Raw genomic sequence first — 5,271 nt, forward strand, 5'->3', positions numbered from 1 at the left:
GGAGTTCGTCGATTGGAAGCGCAAGATGGAGGTATTCTTTTCAACTGATTTTGAATTAGATTTTATAATGGAAACTGGTTTTGCAGTCCCCGAAAATAAAGAAAAGATTAACTGGACCAAGAAAGAGAAAGATGACTACGTGGCCAATGGAAGAGCCGTATTCCATTTGCTTTCTGTGCTCCCCGCGCAAGAGGTCAACCGAATTGGCACGTTCAAATCTGCGAAAGAACTCTGGGAAAAATTCCTAGAGTTACACGAAGGGACTTCGGAGGCCAAGCTCGCCAAAAGGGACCTTCTTCAGAACCAGCTAACTAATCTCCGAATGGAAGAAGGCGAAACAGTAGCGCATCTGCACTCAAAGATCAAAGGTTTGATAACTGAACTGACGAATCTCGGGGAAAAGGTAAGTAACCGAGATTCGCTGAGGTACGCGCTCAATTCATTTCCAAGAAATTTCGATTGGTCGTCTTTTGTTGATTCTTTCTTTATTGCTAAAGATCTCGAGACAACTTCGCTCGAGAGTTTATTTTCAACATTTGAACTTCACGAATCAAGAATTGCAGGAAGTCGAAAGGCGAATAGTGTAGCCTTGAATGCGAAGACAACGGAATCAGAACCGACATCCTCAGATGATGAAGAAGAAGGAGAAAAAGGATATCTGGTAAGAAAATTTAAGAAATTTGTTAAATCTAATCAGTTTTCAAAATTTCAGGAAAAGAAAAGACGGACAGTCAAGTGCTACAATTGTTATGAAGAAGGTCACATTAAAGACAACTGTCCTAAATTGAAGAACAAGAAGAAGGAGAATCAGCGAAAAAAGAAAGCGCTAAAAGCAACGTGGGACGACACGTCTTCCGACGAGTCAGAAATTAAGGAGTACGCCGGACTTGCTCTGATGGCAAGTCATCAAGAAGAAGACGAAGAAGAGAGTTCTTCAGAAATGAGCATCTATGAAAGGGGAGAATCATCTGATGAAAGCAGCAGCGATGAGGAACCACTAAGCAGCAGCTACGATGAAATGGTAAGTGAGGTATGTAAATTACCTTCTGACAGATTATTTTCCGCTATAAAATCGCTATGTAGTAGTTTATGTAAAAATAGAAGAAAAATGCTAAATCTGAAAAAGGAATTAGCAATATCATGTCCACTAAATATGTTTGATCATTTAAAAATTAAAAATGAAAATTTAGAAAACTTAGTCGCAAAACTAGAATTCGATATTACATGCCTGCGACACAAAAAGGATTCTTATTCTCAAGGTCTAAATTGGTATGTGAAAAACCATAAGGGTCAACTTAGAAAAATTTCTAAAAATTATGTACCGCCAAAATTTTTAGTTAATCCGGTAGATAGGAACTTATTTTGTATTCCTAAATCTATCTTAAACTAATTATGTTTATGTTACTATTTTTCCTTAATGCACGGATATAACAGCTATACATTTGGTATCTTTTCAAAAAAAAAAATTTTATTTTTTTTCATGATTTTTCATTTGAAATTAAATTTTCAAATGTTAAAAATGTAAAAGTAATTTATTTTCTCAAGTTTAATTTTTTTTAAAATGTAAAATTTTGAGATTTTGATTAACTATGAATTTTTTTAATGAAATCTAATTTTTAATTTTAACAAATTATATAATATATATATATATATTTTAATCAGATCCAATTTTTCTAGATTTGTACATCAGATGTTTACTTTGTCAGAATTTTTTCCGAATTTGTTAAGTACATTTTGAATTTCTAAAAATTAAATATCAAAATTTCATAATTTGATACTTTTGGGTTTTCTTTAAAACACAGAAAATTTGTTTAATTCTAAAAATTTTCTATTATTCTTAAAAAAGTTTGCTCAATTTTTACAAAACTTTTCAAAATTTTTCTGTTAATAACATTATTTTTTAAAGATTTTAAACTTGGAAAATTCTTGAAAATGTTATTTTTGAAAAATAATTTTTTTTTTTTTTGCTATTTTAACACTTAGGAAATTTTTTTTATCTTTTCTGTTACTTTATCTCAGTTACTCAAAGTTAATCTTTCCTTCCCTAATATTTAATCCCCGATTTTTTGCTGTGATCAAAGGGGGAGAATAGGCTAAAGTTCAGGGGGAGATTATAGTTTTAACATGAAACATTTTTTTTGCTTAACCTGTTTATTTTGTTTTTCTTATTTTTGGTTTAACCCTAACTGAATCTGGGTTGATGCACATCAAAAAGGGGGAGATTGTTGGTGCCCTGGTTAGTTTTGATGTGATCGACCAGGTTAAGTTAGGTCTTGTGTTTTGTTAATCCCTCTGCTAAGTGCGCAGGAGCTTAGGTACGGAGGAAGTCGAGCGTAAGACGTAGCGGACGAGAAGGGTTGCGCGGGGAAGTGAGCCGACGGGCTCGGTGCAATTCGAGGGACGCGAAAGCTGCGGAAGAGTACGCCGGTGGAACGAGAAGGACGTACGCGACGTCCAAGAGACGAGAAGCCGGGAGGAAGCACGCTCGAAGGGCGAAAGGCCGGAGTCGGGTTCGGGTGAGCCTAACTCCGGTTGGCCAGAAATCACCCAACCGACGATTCAACAAAAAGTCAACAAAAGTCAAACTATTGACTTTGACCGTTGACTTTGACCGCTGAATTTGACCAGCGAAAAGACTAAAACTTGGACGTGACTTTTGAAGAAAAAAAAGAGAAAAGATAATTAAGTTTTTATCTTTTATTATACAAAGATAAATACTTAATTATTACTAAGGATAATTCTCTTTATCTTTTATTAAAGATAAAGTTTATCCTTATTTAATCAACGGCTACAAATCAAGCTTATCAAAGACCAACGATGAAGATCTCATCTACAGATCAATGGTTAAGAGCAAAACCTATCTACGATCTACGATTAGGATTTGTTCTCTTAACCTATAAATAGACTTAGAGTTTTAGAGTTAGATCATCAATTGCTTTGTATTCTTTCTTCTAGCTAAGTCTCTGTGCTACAACTGTAAAGGCTTCTCCGCCTAAAGGAGTTCTGAGTGAGCATTAACCGCCTTGGAAGCAACGATCCAGTTGCAACCAAGTTTTTTTTATTAAAGAGACGAGTGCTAAATTCATTAACCGTCTATTCACCCCCTCTAGCCGGTCCAACCTGATCCAACAAACTTGCTCGTAAAATTTCAGATTTTTCTGAATTTTGTAAAATTTTTAAGGCATTTCTGAAGTTCGCTACATAGAGCTGTTTTCAGAGTATCAGTCGACTGATTCAGACGTCAGTCGACTGGAGCAGTCAAATGCTCATGAGCAGTCGACTGCATCACTCGACTAAAAAATCTGTGGGTTTTTGAATCAAGGTATCAGTCGATTGGTCCATCGTGTGTGAATTGAGTTCACAGGAAAGTCCAGGTCAGAATACTTGGCAAATGGTGAAGTCCCGGAGGCGCGGCCTCTTGGCAAAGGTGAAGTCCCGGAGGCGAGACCTCTTGGCAAAGGATGAAGTCCCAAAGGCGCGGCCTCTTGGCAAAGGAAGACTTAGCATGATGAAGCTGAGGGAAACGTCTCAAGTTAGTTCAAGGAAGGGCACGAGACTTGTGGAAGGCGTTTGAAGGCTTGCGTCAAGGCTAAGGGCTGAAGAAGAAGCTGAAAGAGGAGTTTCAGCTTGATCAGTCGACTGACCAATTCTTCACCAGTCGACTGACAGTCCAGTCGACTAAAAATTTTGTTCTAGTCGACTGGATATTGATCAGAATCACACCGAAGCAAACAAAAAGATCAGTTGAGTGAGCAGTCGACTGGTGTTGTAGCAGTCGACTAATAGACTATCGTTGGGTGACAACTGACAAATTAAATGCGTATTAAAAAGCCATTGAAGCCCATCAGTCGACTGACTCTTGGAGCAGTCGACTGATGTACAGAATTCTATAAAAACACAGTTTGACGATTGGAGAAGGAGCTATTCATTCTTCTATATTCTTGCACGAACTCCAATCATTGTAAACCTAATTCCTCTTCCTTTAAACTTCACTACCAATCTTGTACAAGGAAAAGATCGATTTGTAAAGGTTTCTCCGCCTTCAAAGTGCTCTTTGAAAAGGAGAAGTTTCATAGTGGAAAGGTGCTCGCTGTGTGTGGATCCTTGGATTAGTCACCTCATAGAGGTGGATACCAAGTAAATCGAACGGGTTAGCGATTGTTCTTTCTTTTGTGTATTGTATTTTGCTTCTGCTGACGTTTTCGCAGGAAAGATCGAGAAATCGCTATTCACCCCCCTCTAGCAAACGCCTCGGTCCCAACAATCTTTTGTTACGTTCCACCACTCTTACGTCAGAAATCCAAGGTTCCACATGAGCTCCCGTTCTGCGGCGTGGTGGCAGGACCGCTAGGGGATTGGCTCCGGGTTTAGGTAGGGTCAAATTTGCAGGGGTCATGCAAATACATAAGCCCCTTCCCTTCTGTCGAGTTGATTAGAACTTCCTTGGTCTCTCGGAGCGAAGGGTTAGGCAGGTAGTACGAGCCCTCTGACTTCAAGCTATGTGCTGTGTTCGACTCCCGCGAAGTGAATGAAGGGAAAAGTGTCCGCTAAGGCTTATGTAGTGGTTGACATTCCTACGTGCTCCGACAACCCCCTACTGGAGATGAGATGACGGGTAACCTTTGAAAAGAGTCGTAATGGTGACGAAGCGGGCTTACGGTTTATAGATGAATTCCGTGATAGTCTCTGTCTCCTTATAACTCAATCAATATCAACAACATGTCGTGACCATGACGGTTAGGCCGACAACTCTAAACTCTAAATTCTTCACTCCAGCGTTCTCACAACCATCTGTGAAGAGGTAAATCGAAGCAGTTGACAACTATGGAGAAGGTATTACCTCAACTTTATCGAGATTCGATCCTTATCCATTTCAGTAAGTCTATCATAACCAACTCAATTATGTCTTATAAGTTTTTTTTTCCTCTAAATTTCGACGATTCATGCAACACCTGATTATAGAATAACAAGGATGCAAGGACGTTTCCGTAATTAATCAGTATCAACGGCAAATGTTTTCACAGATGATCGTGAGACCAATCGTGTGAGACCGTTAGGGTGATGAATTCCACCTGTTATTGAAACAGGGATGCAAGGACGTTTCCGTAATTAATCAGTATCAATGGCAAATATTTAATACTAAAAATTATTAGGGCCTAAAATGCATGAAGTCCTGTCCAGCTAGCTAGCTTCCGATTCGGGCTCTCGCATGAGCCCAATATCAATATCAGGGGTGGTTCGAAGAACATCGAAACAAAAGATTCAGAGTAA

This window comes from Curcuma longa, chromosome 3 (assembly GCF_044706935.1).
Source record: "Curcuma longa cultivar G26 ecotype Majalengka, Jawa Barat chromosome 3, ITB_CL_G26_1.1, whole genome shotgun sequence".
NCBI lineage: Eukaryota > Viridiplantae > Streptophyta > Magnoliopsida > Zingiberales > Zingiberaceae > Curcuma > Curcuma longa.